Source organism: Lissotriton vulgaris, chromosome 3_1, assembly GCF_964263255.1.
Source record: "Lissotriton vulgaris chromosome 3_1, aLisVul1.2, whole genome shotgun sequence".
Lineage (NCBI taxonomy): Eukaryota > Metazoa > Chordata > Amphibia > Caudata > Salamandridae > Lissotriton > Lissotriton vulgaris.
The window spans coordinates 443,507,837-443,524,011 of record NC_141689.1 but is presented as its reverse complement, the minus strand read 5'-3'; positions in this window follow the sequence as shown (position 1 = coordinate 443,524,011).

Genomic DNA, 16,175 nt, shown 5'->3' with positions numbered 1-16,175 from the left:
ATTAGGGACTTCTTGGTGACACAAGTATGCCAATCATGGATAACCAATCACAATAACAATTTAGACAGGGAGCACTTGCACTTTGACACTGAACAGCAGTGGCAAAGTGCCCAAAGCATCTAAACCAGCAAAAACTAAATCCAGCACAGCATCAAAAATACAGGAGGTAGAGGGAAAAAGATAGGGGGAAACCACGTCAAGGATGCCAGGTCTAACAAACACGCATAAACGTACGCAACTTAGTGATCCGAATCATTGCGGGTCAATGTGGATTCACCTACTTAACTTTTAACGAAGGTGAAAAAGTACCAATTGCATACAAATCACATTTGTATACACAAGCAGAAATAAAATTTACATCAACAGAAAAAATTCTGACAGCAGTTCAATCCGCTGTAGCAAAATAAAGAGCCCTAGCACAGTGGAAACGCATTATGGTCATATCTCCTGTACCAGCCTTAGAGGCAGCTACAAAAGCTAGCATTCCGAATGCAAAATCTTTACATTCATGATGGATACAATGGGTTAACCCACTTGCTGTAACTCATATTGAATATGTTTTTGATCCTTATTTGAAAACACCATCATTCCTGCAAACAAACACAAATGTCCTTTGCCTACTGAGATTCTCCCTCTTGACCAGTACAAATTTATAATTTATACTGACGGACCGGCACAACCCGCTACGGGGGGTAAGCAAGTTTATAGTGCAGCATGCGCGATCGTTAAAGGTCGTATGCTTGATGGAAAATTCAGACCAATGGTCACAAAAACACAATCTCTAGGAGATTGTACAGCTCAGCGAGCTGAACTACAAGCATTTAAAATGCCTCTTGAAAATACGGATCGCGAATTCCCCACACTCATAGGGTGCAATTCATTTAATTGTGTTCAATCATATAATGAATATTTACAGAATTGGCTTCAAAATGGTTTCAAAGATGCAAAAAGTGGCACAATCAAGCATAAAATGCTTTGGGAACAAGTAGTTCAGTTGCTAGATGGACTACAAAACACTCACGTGATACACACGCTGAGTCATCAACGTGATGACGTTCACGTTGAAGGGAATTCATTTGCTGATGAAGCTGCAAAGGGGTCTGGGCAAACGGCTTCCGTAGCTGCAATCACGCGTTCAAAAACAAAAATAGACAGTGAAATAATACTGGCTGTCACTGCTTCAAGCAAAGGAAGTGGTGTAGCGTTACCTAAAAAGTTTCCACTCGAATACTCATATATAATTGATGCGAACAATGTTCCGTTTGCACGAATCCCTGGAGTGGGGATAGGGTAATACCAAACATGGAGCAAAGATTAGGAGTAATCCTGGCAGCACATGAAGGGATCGCCTCTGCTCATGCAGGTGTTTCTGCCACAGTATCATTATTAAAACAGAGATACTGGTGGCCCAGCATTAAGAAACATACCAGAAACTTTGGACTGTGAAATATGCAAAAGATGAAAGTCTCTACTGTGAAACGTCCTGCGCAGACGCCCCTGTTAATCTCTGATAAACCATAAGTGTGTGTTTACCTGGACCACTTTGGTCCCTTACAAAGGGATGGTAACTATAAATATATCATGGCCGCAATGGACTTATGTTCAAGGTTCCTATGGATGTGGCCTCAAAGCTTGGCTGACGCTCGAACTGTTAAAAAAGATTTGCGAGTTTTTCATCAGCTTATACGCAATAGGCACACTACACTCTGACCAGGGCCTAGCGTTTAGATCTCGAGCTTATAAAGAAGCCATGGCCAGTTTGGGTGTAGCATTGCGGTATTCTTCTCCATTCCATCCTCAGGGAAATTCTGTTATGTAAAGGAAAAACCAGGACATAAAGCAGTCTATAACAGCTAGAGTAGTAGGTTCGGGTGATGGGTGGGTCAAACATCTTTATGGAGTCCAACGCTCATTACACAATTTGCCAAGAAGTTCTCTAGGGGGTGTCACTCCATATGAGGTCTTATGTGGGACTAGAATGTTGGTACCGGACCTTGACATGAAAGGCACAGTAGTGGAAAATAAAGAATTTGCTATCAAAGATCGTTTGGCTGTTTTACAGGACTTAAATAAACTAAGATCGAAACAAAGCAACGTGTTCCTAAAGCCAACCACCACTGGGGAAAAACCAGCTGTCGCAGCAAGGCCTGTCTGGATCCCAATCCTTGGTGATCCAGTCAGAGAAAATATTGTGGATAAGAAGGAATTTGGGCCTTCTTACAGACAACCAGTACCTGTCCTAGCAATCCACGGATCAAGAACAGTACTTTTGCTGCCCCTTGCTGGTAAAAAGCAGAAAAGATTTCTGTCCATCGACCTGATCAAACCCTACTATGTGGCGGATACTAAGCAGTAGGCCAAGTGGACTACGACAATGTAGCAGACGCACACATCTAGCTACAATCCAAGAGGATCAAACTGAGAGACTCATTACCTTTGAAGATTCTACAGTAAGAAATGAAGGACTAAGCAACAATGCTATGGAACTTGTTCCTCTTGAGACCCAAATAGCAGTACGCCTTGATACACCTGTCTACAACGTAGTAACAAGTGATCAACTGGTGTCAGCGATTTCAACAAATCCTGATGCAATTCGAACGATTGACAAACTGACTCTGGCTATTTCATTAAATTTGATACATTTTCTGAGGATCCCAGCAAACCTGAAACAACGCCAGCACAAAGAACTTTCAAAGAAGAAACAACAGATTTTTTTCATCTCCTGAAAAAGACTTATCTGGTTTCACCATGGATTGAACTATGGATTGTTTTGGGAATATTTTTCTTTCTACTTCAGTTAGCTCTGGTAGTTCCTCTGGGTGTGCTGATTAATGGAAGATATATTAGAATGGACACAGCAAGTAAAAGAGTGAACTTACTTCTCCAACCACACAAATGATTCCATCATGAAGCAAGAGACTTGTCAGCAGTGAATATCACAGCCGTTCCTATACCAGATGGTATAGTTTGGGACAAAACCGAATATGACATTTTTGGCCAGTCAGAACTTTTGAAAATTCCACACTCATTTAAAATGTCCTTAAGTGACTTTATTACCTCTAGTACCTTTTATGATGATTGGGACTTCAAGACTATTAATAACATGATGTTTGATCTACAAATGTCTGCAGTATTCACAAATCATGAATATTTGGAGGGTTCATCATATTATGAACAAATGTATTGTTATAACCATTATGGTCATCATTTCTTGCATAAGACTGCAACACCTAGAAATGTATTTATGTATAGCCAATGGGAACATTGTCCTACACCTCCAAAGGGTAGCTCAAAAACTTTTGCAATGAAATTTCCATATTTTTCAGGGTTCAACAAGACAGGAATGGAAAATATGTTACCCAATACAAAACAGATAGATTCTGCAGGCCTTTATTGCCCAACTGTCTAGACAGGGTTTCGCTTTTTGAAAGACAACATTTAGACAAAATCTGCCTGGGGTACAAATGATTGTCAAGTGCAGGGGGTAGAAACTTTGTTTAGAGCCTGTATCAGCACCCTGAGCAATTTATGTTGTCGAATGACACTGTCCAACAAACTTCTTGCCTTGGAATAGCCAAGATCAAAGACATGAACACTCCGTCCATAGCTGCACCTGCAAGTAATAGCACTACACAGGGGGAGGTCGACGTACATACTATTTTGCATCACAACAGACCAGATCCAGATTGGAACAAATGGTTGCTCTGGCCCACAGACACAAACAACTGTCAAGATTGATTCCCGAACAAAACACAGGGTTTCGCACCGACAATATGTTCAAAGACAGCATCCAGTGATAGTAACAACATACAGTGTAGGGAAACTTTGCCTTGATTGGCTACAGAAAGCTATACTAGAGGATGTGAAACAAGACTTAACTTTACTTCAAGAAGGCTGACCTTAGGGAATACTTGCTAGGACCAAGTAAACTGTGTCAAAAATGTTTCATATATGCCGGTATCTATGCTGCTTATAATGTAATATGGAAGGTTACCCAAGCAGAAACTGCAGAAAGAATACGAGAAATTTATCGTATTAATTAAGAGAAATCTCTTGCTGTAGTAGACAAGGGGCTAATGACTCGGGATGCCTGGTTTCACCATAGGATGCCCAGGAGTGGACAACCCACAAGGAAAAGCCAGGAGGGGTTCCCTTGTGGTAGGAGTACAAGCGCCGGGATGCCTTCGGGTCACTGTTCGCGCTATACAAATACGCTACATCCAGGATATATTCATTGGACAGCATTGTATCCTCTGCCATAGACATTATGGAATAAGACTTGGTCTTGTTGCAACATGGTCAGTTTCAACTACGTTCTATCATGCTATTAGGCTGGACGCTACAAAACTTGCATGCAGGCTATATGCCTTGGCATTTAATCAACACTACGTCACTCTAAGAATTCAGTCTCACTGATAAACAGATCAAACTGACACAAAGGGGAGCGGAATATACAGTGCTGAGCATTAAAAAACTGGAAAAATTACCATTCACGGTGGCAGAAAAACCGTCTACTGAGTGATTCATACATGGTAAAATTACTCTGCCTGTTACAACTTTCCATTTTCAGTATTGACTGAAACATATACCAGCAGACAAATATGAAAGGTTGGGTAAAGGATACATCAAGACATCCTGGGATTTACCTTACACACACAGATGTTGTAGTGGGGGGCGTGAAGTGTTTCTTAGTGGTACAAACTGTGAAAACGCACTATGCGGCTCTCTCTTATGCTAGGGTATTAATTTACACGGGGCCTGTGATGGTTCCACTATAAACGTATCCTGCCACCTGCAAGGTTCACCGGCTGCAGTGATTAATCCAATTTTTGGACAACTTTCGAATGGAAGTTACATTATGTGGAATGATCACAGCTGCTGTGACATGTTTCTAGGTATCTCATATCTAGTAACGGTTACATCCAGGGTCACTTGCTGTATGCAAGTCTTGTTCCCTCAGATCAAGACAGCCAAGGAGTCATATTTATGGCCTTCACTGAAAATCTTTTCTATACAATTTGATACTCTAAGCAGAATGAAAGCCATTCTTTCACAACACACAGTGCCTCTGAACTCTGCCAAAGAAATCTATGATCTACAAGTCGCAAGGATTTCAGCCGAAATTCAAGCCCTTTTGAATACAAACTGCCCTATACATTTCTCAGAAATGTTGGAGCGTATCCTAAACTTGTCTGATACGAGCAGTATTGTACATGTATTTAAGAATGTGTGCTCAGGACTGTTAGCACCTTTTCAAGCAGTCCTCTGAATAGTTGCCAACTTTGTGCACTCTGTGTTTGGCAAACTGCCACTGCTTTTAGCACTCGTTGCAGGGATCCTGTTTTTGCTCCTCTTGCTACGATATGCAAGCCAAATCACCAGCGTCACTCTAAGTACCATACAGTGAGCTCTACTGGAGATAAAGTGTTGTGAGCGTATCGTCCAAATTTTAGTTTTACCTTGTCTACAAGAATTAAATATCACATGGTTTCTGTCATTCAGACAAATCTGGCAAGATTGTATCTTACCTGTTCTACGCTGCCTGCTTTGCGATGAAGAATGTGTGCTAGACATCTGTCTAACCCTACCATAAGTCATGCCTATGGATATCGATACTCTGTTGTAACCGGTAATGGCCCATGCTAGGTGTTGTCCCCAGCGGCTACCAATCCTGATGACAGCATTCATTGAGATCTCAGAGATGCAAATTGCTCCTGCTGATGTACGAGAGGAAATAAGAGGCACGCAGGTAACATGCGATACGAACATTGCTGATGCGACAAATGCTGAAGGCGAAGATTCTCATCTATGTGCAGTTAGTCTTCTAAACGAAGTAATCCAACTTTCACCTACAACGGTTGATGACTTTTTGTCTATAGGATTAGAAGATTTCATGTTTTCTCCATCCCCATACACTGACTTTTGATTCAGTACACAGTGTACCGGGAAGACTCTGAATGTGGCCTTCATTTTTTAAAAACAAAGACTATACTTGGAACTTTTTCCTATGATTAATTTTTTTTCTCCAAATTTGTATTTTTTTGGGGCAAAGTAATCTGCTTACAGTAAAACTATTAATAGAGAACTGAATTATTTGAAACACTTTCAGAGACAACATGTCTCCTTGTCAATAACAATTGTTTTATGTAACTTAACATGAAATGGTTTCAGCCTTTTTTCTTCTGTATTTATGAGCCATTTCATCATGTGTATATATGTGTATGTTCATTCATTTAGCATTCACTGTAAATATATGCTTGGAATGATACAGTACTTTATTATGTACAGCATCATTGCATTTTGTTATACACATCTCAGCCGACAAATGGCGAGTAGTGAGAAGATGGAACTCCATTAATCCGGATACTTTGCTATCTACTTTACAGCAACCTTCCCATCTAAACAGACTACCTGAAGATGACCTAGAGAAGGCCAGTCAAAAGCTATTGCAAAAATTAGAATCTGCATTTGAGGTGGTAGCCCCAGCACGTAAGATAAAAATCAGGGAAAAAGGCAAGGGCGCCCCTTGGTTCAATGACGATTTGAGACTCCTAAAACGGGCCCTGCGACAGTGCGAGAGAGCCTGGCGAAAGGGGTATGATCTTAACTGCCAGACTCTATATAAGGAAAAGCTCGCCTTGTATAAACAAGCCATCAGAACTAGAAAAAGTGAGTTCTACGAGAGCAGAATTGCCACAGTACCTAACCCCCAGAAGGAAATTTTCCAAGTACTTACTGAACTGAGGAAAAAGAAGGAACAACCGCCTTCTTTTACGCAAGAGGACTGCCATAAATTTCAATCCTTCTTTACCTCAAAGATATCCGACCTTCTGATAGAAATCGAAAGCACCCCTAGATTCGACTGCCCGGTAACTCCGCTAACTCTCCCGCCCACAATCACAGAGCCTTTAACCTCCCTACCCCTACTTACCAAGGACTCCCTGACAAAAGTGATGAACCAAGTCAAATCAGGTTCTCCGGCGGACCCTTGCCCCCCGCAGATATTTAAACAAGCATGGCCAGGTCTGGAGGAGAATATTTTATCGCTCCTAAATAGCTCCCTAACCTCGGGACTAGTCCCCTCTATTCTTAAAGAAGCAAGACTGATCCCCCTGCTAAAAAAGGCCGGTGCCGACACCAAGATTCTAAAGAATTACAGGCCCATATCTCAACTGCCTTTTTTAGCAAAAATACTGGAACATCATGTGCTGTCCGCCCTCTCGCACCACCTCGAGAGTAACGCACTACTCGAACCCAACCAAGCTGGGTTTAGAGCCCACAACAGCACGGAACTAGTCATGTTATCAGTGCTAGATGACCTACGTCTTAAAACAGATAATAAAGATCCCTGTGCCCTGGTGCTACTCGACCTCTCCGCTGCATTTGATATGGTCAATCATGACCTTCTTCTGTCGCGGTTGGGGGAGTTTGGCATCAAGGGCACGGCCCACGCCTGGCTGACCTCGTTCCTCGGTGGACGGGTTCAGAAAGTACAACTGGATGACTGTAATGGCCGGATTTTCTGCTTAGATGGGATCAGCCCCTAGGGGCCCCTCCAACCCAGCCAGAACGCACTCACCTCCCTCCTCAGGACCATCTATCCAGGCACCTGGGTACCTACCTGAGGATGGGGAACTCGCAATATACAAGCTCATATTATCAGACACACCACTAAATCTAGAGGGATACTAAGAATACTCACTGATTACTAAGGATATCCATGCCCTACATACACCACACTCATACCTTATAGTCTCGCGGCCACTCAGACCCAGACTAATCTACCCTGGGGCAGATATGACACACAATCCGGCGTGTCTACACATGGGCCTGCAGAACCCAATGCTCTCTTTTCCAAACGGTTTACAATCCGGCAAACCTACACGTTGGTAATCCCCCCCAACGCTCTCACTTACACAAGCCACAATCCTGTGGGTATACACGTTGGTAATCCACCCCAACGCTCTCACTAACGCCGTATATCAACGACGACCACATTCCTATGAACACCTTCAGTTATATGTTGGGAAGTCTCTCTCTCCCTATTCACTAAGGGCTTGCTACTACAATATTAGGAGTTAGCCAATTAATATAATGTACCTCTTATTCTTGGCATCAAAGGTTCACTCGCTCCCTAATTATTTGATCACCACTTACCTGATCGGGATTGAACATCCGTTCACATAAACAATCATCAACTAGGAACTACATTTACCCGGATTGAACAAGAATACAAGGCACATTTCAGTTCACTAATAAACTGGGGTTGGGTTATTTTAACAATATAAACACCTACACAGATTTGTACACATCCACATGTAACTGACAAAGACTATAGATAGAACACACCGCTGCAAGGAAAAGGATTAGCAATACAATAGCCTAGGGATTAAAGACAAGATTAAGATGTAAGTGTAAAGTAAACTAATATGACAGGACCGATATCACCTGATTAGTGTGAAGTCTTGTTCTAGCTGTCATCTGGGTTCCTCTCTCGTCTGTGCCTTGGCTCATCTCAGACTCTCTCTCTCTCTCCTGCACTCTTGGATACACCTCTGCGCTGATCACTTTGCACTGGACTCCTCTCCCCCACGAACTGTCTCCACCTTCCAGCTTCAATCTAATGGTTTCTGCCGCTCTGATGCTCTTCATTCCACTAGCTTGTTCACTCTATTTTAAATGTCTCTGTGCCAATGTCCAATTAACTCCAGCTGCTCCCACAGGTTAGTCCACGATCTCTCCTCCGTCTCTTCTAAAAGGCATTACTTTAGACTCCAGCTATTCACACCTCCTCCTGATAAGTAACTGCTTCTGACTGCTTCCTTCAGTTCCAGCTCACTGACTGTCTGTTTGTCTTCTCTCTGTTCCAAGCATGTCCTGTCTCTTCTCCTCTTGCAATTCCACTCCTCCAACTCTACCAACACTCTCTGCTCCTTCAATTCAACTCAGCTCTCTCTAGCTTGAACCCTCTCTCTCTCTCCTACTCCAACAGCTCCTCACTCTTCTACCACTCCAGCTTGACTCCTCTCCGCTCCTCCAATTCCACTCGACTCTCTGGCTCTGCCAACTCCACTCGACTGCCTGACTCCGCCTCTGCACTTCACTGATATAGAATGCTGTTTCCTCATGGAAAGTTCCAGCCAGCAGCTTCCTCCCACCGATCCCATGCACCAGGCTCCTTGCGCTAGACGCTCCCACGCATGTTTCGTCTAGAGACCTGAGCCCAGGAACAATTCCTGATTAGATTCAGCTCTGGCCGGTTCTCTCCGGTTCGCTTAGGGCGAACAACAGCTTTAACTATAAACTTTACCTTTACTCTAAAAAGCCTCTCAGCTCCATCAAGATGGAGTCCCTCTAGTTCTAGGCCTGTAGGCCTGAAAGGGATGAAATACTCCTTAGCTCTGTCAGAATACCTACATAAACCATCAAGTATGTCAAAGCCAATAGGCAATAGACAGATTAGAGTCAAGAATAAGGGATCTATCATCATATTAAGCAGCTATCCTCTTCTAGGTCTGGAAAAAAGGGCTTAAAAGGGCCAACACAAGCTAAGAATACCTATCCTAGATGTGAGCAAGATTAAAGTCTATATCACTGCTAAATAGAGCCAAAAACCCTGCCATTACAATGACCTGGTGTCAGAGGCTGCCAAAATCACATGCGGCGTCCCGCAGGGCTCTGCCTTGTCCCCCTTGATGTTAAACACGTATCTGCAGCCCCTCATTTCATCTCTGAATCAGATGGACTGTAATATATATAAATATGCTGACGACACCCAGATCATCATTCAGATAGGCGATTCCCCTATGGCTGATCAAAAATTGAAGAATATTCTAAAATTTAAGGTCAACTGGATGACGGCAAATTTTTTAAAGATCAACCCGGATAAGACGGAGGTTCTTCCTATCACAACTTCATCTAGCCCTTGGTGCGACCTACTTTGGCCATCAGAATTAGGTAACCCCCCAATACCGGCAACAGCAGTAAAAAGCCTGGGCATAATCATCGACACAAATCTCACTATGTCAGCCCAGGTCTCGGCGGTGGTGGGCACCTGTGTAGGCCTCCTGAGACAACTGCGCAAGCTAGCTCCCATCCTAAAGGCAGACACTCTCAGACGAGCAGTGTCAGCCTTAATTCTGGCCCGACTGGACTATGGCAATGCCATGTATTTCGGCATTCCGAAAAAACTCACCAAGAGACTCCAGATCGTCATGAATGAACCGGCCAGACTTATTTATAATAAACCAAGAAGGACACCGGCCACCCCCCTCCTCCGGGAGCTACACTGGCTGCCAGTGAATCAACGAGCCAAGTTCAAGGGACTATGCATTACGCAGAAAGCCTTATATGGGCAAGCCCCGAAATACATCAAAAAACGCCTTGCCCCATATGCCCCTAACAGGAACCTACGCTCAGCCAACGCCGCCCTATTGATCTGCCCTAGGATCAAACGATCCACCATCGGTGGTTGGACATTTTCCCACACAATGCCCAAAGCCTGGAACCAACTGCCTGGAAATCTGCGCAAAGAAACCAGACTCCTGCCTTTCAGGAAAAAGCTAAAAACCGTGCTCTTTCAAGAGGCATGGGGTAACATCTAGTCGGTTTTCCTCCTGCCAGTACTCACTCGCCTGTCAAGCGCTTAGAGACCCCGGGGTGATAAGGCGCTCTACAAGTCTAAAATACAAATACAAATACAAATAGCAACAGTTTTGATACATTTTTACAAATGTGTGTTAGACATGTTTTTAGCAATTCATGTGTAGCTATATTTTAGATATGTGTAGCATGTTTAGAATTTAGTAATATCATTCATACAAAACTGGAGTGGGTGTTACGTGACGCTTTAGATACCGTGTACAGGTTTCCCGATTTAGGCCCTTATATAGGCACAATTCACATTGCCCTTATTTATGCATAGGAATCCAACCCACAGCGAGTTCTTGGAAAACCCGACTCTTAAGCCTTTAGGACTTCCCCTGCTTGGATTATTGATTTCTCCAAAAACTCATTTATTATGCATGAATATCTATTTCTTAGAGGTTTATTCATGACGTTCCTCTGCCTGACTTTTACATCAATACTGGCATTACTAGACACATTCAAGGTATAAATATACCCTCACTTGCCATAGCAAGTCACGGCAAGTCACGGCTGCATACTTGCACGGCTCGCCATGGCAAGTTCGGAAGGAAGTCAAGTCCCCGCCTGACGCTCTGACCAGACGCTGTCCTCCTCCTCGGAGAGAGTCCAGCTCCAGTATTTCTGACTCCCCTTGTGGGGTGTTAGAGATCGAGACCTCGAGATTCCAACCTCTCTCATTCTAAGGTATGGAGCAGACTAGAACCTAGAGGGACTTTTGGCAAATCTTTGCAACACCAATCCAAACTATAGCTGAACTAGACTTACCCCGTACTACACTTAGGTTAGGTACACTGGGGTAGAACTAGCTAGAAGCATCAGATGAGTATGCACATTTTAGTCTGTGTTATTTATGTATGTATTTTTATGAATATATGTCATAGCTACAAACCATGCTATTGTAGTATTATATTTTCCTACTGCTAACGCTGTACGTATTATACTTTGCATTCTGTCTTACGATTGTAGCAGATCATATCTCTTGCACGGGAAATGAGACTGTTCAATGCACGAGAAATTAGACTGTTTCATAAATCCTTTTTATATAAACGCCCGTCTACCTATTTCTGTGTAAACTGTAGAAACGAAGCATGCACGATTGACTGAGTGAAACTGTTATCTATTGTTTCCACAATTCTGACACTGTTCCGATTGTAAGGGAAACAAAGTTGTCATGTTTATGCGGTAGTCAGAAACTAATCCCTTCTTGTTTATTCGAGAAGTTTCTAGTGACCTCTGAGTTAGCTGGCACACACAAGTAATTAAGTTTAATGTACTTGATAGAGGCATACTGACCTCAGTCCTATGCCACATTTATAGTGTATATTATTCCAATGCGCAGAGCCTATCAGGGATATAGGAACTATACTACAAACCCTGATTCAAACAAACGTCTTTTGTTGATGTGCAAGTTTAAGACATTTATTCGCTTGAAGAGCATACAGAAACTATTTTCACGTTTAAACCATGACAACCTTGATAGTAAGAACTGACAACACATTCACACAATAATATATGATGATATATAGCGAGTGCCTATGTTATACCTGCTGCTCAGCCAGGGTGATTGTGTGAGAGAATGTTGGTGAGTGGAATGTTGAGGAGTGTGTGAGGCAGTTGGTGGATGGGCTGAGCAGCATCCCTGTGGGGATCTATGTTGTAACATCATACTTGGAATAAACCTACATGAAAACGACTTGGACTGGACTTTTTTCTGTTCACTACATTTTGGCGATGATATATAAAAGAACCTGCATGAGGGAACTACATAGAACCTAAGTCTTTTTGAAAGCTGATCTTCTTGAAGCATGAAGAAACTTCAAGGTAAAGGAACCTTTTTGAAATTAGAGCTGTATATTTAAGCAAACTGGCACCCCTGAGCCCCACAAGTGACCTTTTCATCAGTCGCCTCAACCCAAGTGTGCCAGTTCCTGTCCCTCTCCCTGTCATTCTGCCTTGGAAAATGTGTTCCTGCTGCATTGATAGAGTGTCTCCAGTAAGAGGAGTTTCCCAGAAGAGCCACTAGTTGAAGTGCCGACTGACAAGTGCCACTTGGACATACCACATCCCCGATTGTCTGCCTTTAGGATGCATCAGACATCATAGAAATGTTGCACAGAAACGGAATGAGGATTTATTTTTCAATAATATGAAGCAGTTTGCACATGGTGTCAGTGCGAGGACTTGAGAAGCGCCACACAGCTTCGGTGTAGTCGTGCTTATTTTGGAACTTTGGAGACGCATGAAAATCTCAAGCACTGGGTCTCACCAGTGTTCCAGCTGTGGATATTTTGTACGTTGTTGCTGCAAATGAAGCCGGTCTGTTGTGGAGGCCATTTGGAGAAGGATCGTTCTGACGGCCACATTCAGTATGCAGGCGCGAACCTTTGGGGGTAAGTCATTTGGCAGTTTAACCACTCATTAGCCCCTTTGAAAATATGGCACGAGCTGTGCACAGCGCATACACAGTGAGCGCATGCAGTATTACCTTTTTCCGAGTGTGCAGCAATGCCTTCATGGATCCTCTTTGAAGTTGTCCATTTGTGCATCCTTGGTGGTGTTCGTTGGATTATCTGTGAGATGCTTTGGTGTATAAACGTGCCACGAGCCATCCAGCGCAGCTTACACAACATGCAGCCATCTTTAAGTTGGCTGTCAATGCTGTTTCAAATATTTGCTCACTTTTATTTTGCCAACCCCATTGACTCTCTCTTTCAAGATGCGGCGAGTGCTGATCTATGTGATGTCCTGCAATCAATCAATCAGTCAACACATTTGTAAAGCGCACCACTCACCCGTGAGGGTCTCAAACCACTGGGGGGGAGGAGGTGCTGCTACTGATCAAACAGCCAGGTCTTGAGGAGCCTCCTGAAGGTCAGTAGGTCCTGGGTCTGCCGTAGGAGGATGGGGAGGGTGTTCCAGGTCTTGGTGGTGAGGTAGGAGAACGACCTTCCGCTGGTGGTCGCTCTTCGGATCCGGGGGACAATGGCGAGGGCAAGGTCGGAGGAGCTGACCTGGCAGTTCGGGGAGTCGTCCGGTGTTGTGGAGTTCTTTGTGTGCGTGGATGAGGAGTTTGAAGGTGATCCTCTTGTTGACGGGGAGCCAGTGAAGGTCTCTCAGGTGGGATGAGATGTGCCTGTGGTGAGGCGTGCAGAGGTGTTATGTATGCGTTGCAGTCGTTGCAGGAGTTTGTCCGAGGCTCCTGCGTAGAGGGCGTTTCCATAGTCCAGCCTCCTGCTAACGAGGGGATGGGTGAACGTTCTTCTTGTTTCGGTGGGGATCCACCTGTAGATCTTGTGGGGCATGCGTGGGGATTTATACCAAGAGGACGAGAAGGCATTGACCTGCTTGTTCATGGAGTGTCGAGTCAAGGAGGACCCCCCAGTTGTGTGTGTGGTCGGTGGGTGTCGCTGCTGCTCCCAGTGTGGTTGGCCACCAGAAGTCATCCCAGGCTGACGGGGTGGAGCTGAGGACGAGGACCTCCGTCTTGTCGGAGTTCAGCTTCAGTCGGCTCTTCTTCATCCACTCAGTGATTGCCTTCATTCCTTCATGGAAGTTGGCTTTGGCGGTGAGGGGGTCCTTGGTGAGGGAGAGAATCAGCTGGGTGTCGTTGGCGTAGGACATGATGTTGTGGTAGTGCAGTCGGCCGACGTTGTCGAGCGTTATCATGTAGATGTTAAACATTGTTGGGCTGAGAGATGATCCTTGGGGTACGCCGCAGATGATCTTGCAGACTTCGGAATGTTATGGGGGGAGGTGGACGCGCTGGGTTCTTCCGGAGAGGAAGGAGGTGGTCCATTCCAGAGCTTTGTTTTGGATCCCTGCGTTGTGGAGGCGTGTGCATAGGGTGCAGTGGCAGACTGTGTCAAAGGCGGCTAAGTGGTCCAGGAGGGTGAGGGTCGCGGTTTCAGATTTGTCCAGCAGGGTCCTAATGTCATCATTGGCAGCGATGACGGCAATTTCGTTACTGTGGTTGATGCGGAACCCCGAGTGGGATGGGTCCAGGATGTAGTACTCCTCGAGGTACAGGGTCAGTTGTCTGTTGATGATCTTCTCAATGACCTTCGCCGGGAGCGGGAGAAGGGCGGAAGTTCTTGAGGTCTCTCGGGTCCGCCTTGGGTTTCTTGAGTAAGGCGTTGATCTCTGCATGCTTCCAGCTCTCTGGAAAGGTCGCGGTCTTGAACGAGATGTTGATGACTTTGCAGAGATGGGGTGTGATGGTGGCGCTAGCTGTGTTTAAGATGTGGTGCGGGCATGGGTCTGACAGAGAGCTGGAGTGGATAGTGTTCATGATTTTGATGATGTCGTCCTCGTTCACGTTGGTCCAGGTGAGCATGGGGTTGATGTGGATGGTGGCCGGGAGGTCCAAGGGGTTGTTGGCTGTCAAGGCGGTAAGGTTGTTGAAGCTGTTGTGGATGTCTGGGATCTTGCGGTGGAAGAAGGTGGCAAGGGAGTCGCACAGGTCTTGCGATGATGGGATGTCGTTGATGAGCTCTTTGCTGTTGTGTGCATTGTTGTCGAGGCGGTCCTTAAAGGAGGCCTTTTTGGTGGTTCTGATGAGGTGATCGTGTCTGCAGATGGTGTTCTTGTGGGCCTCATGGCTGTCCGGTATCTGTTTGCAGGGCCATTTCTTCTCTAGTTTCCGGCAGGTTTGCTTGGAGGCCTGGAGGTCCGCGGTGAACCACCTGGCTTTCTTGTTCATGTGTCTGTTGGAGGGTTTCTTGATCGGGCGATGAGTGTTGGTGCAGTCGTTGATCCATCGCCTGAGGTCGCGGGTGGCGCTGTCTGTATTGGTAGGGTCGCCGGGTGGGCTCCGGGTCAGGGTGGTGTTAATCTGGACATCAGTGACTTTGCTCCAGCTGCAGTGGGGCATCTGTTGAGTGCGGTGGTACGTGGTGGGCTTCCGGAAGGTGAAGTGGATGCAGCAATGGTCGGTCCAGTGGAGTTTGGTGGTGTGGCTGAAAGAGACGTGGGAGTTTGTGGAGAAGATGGGGTCGAGCGTGTGGCCGGCGGAGTGGGTGAGCCCTGTGATGAGCTTTCTGAGTCCAAGATTGGCGAGGTTGTCGATCAGGGGGGTGGAGTTGGTGTTGTTGGTGTTCTCTAGGTGGAAGTTCAGGCCTCTGAGAAGGATGTAGTCTGTGGAGGCCATGGCGTGAATGCTGACGAAGTCGGTGATGGAGTCACTGAACTCAGGCCGAGATCCCGTGGCTCTGTAGATGAGCGTTACTCTGAGGGTGGTGTTGGGGTCCATGTGGATCTGGAAGTGCAGGTGTTCTGCGGTGCTGAGGGTGTTGTCGGTGCTGGTTGAGACCCTGAGTGTGTTCTTGTGGACGATGGCGATTCCACCTCCTACTCTGTTGGTGCAGTCCCTGCGGGTGATCTTGTATGTGTCCCGGATGGCTATGGCGTTGTCGGGTGCAGGGAAGGCGTTCATCCAAGTCTCCGTCAGGAAGGCGACATCCGGGGTGGACGTGTCGATCAGGTCCCAGAGTTCGACGCATGTTTGCGTGTGGAGCGGGTGGGCGGTTTGG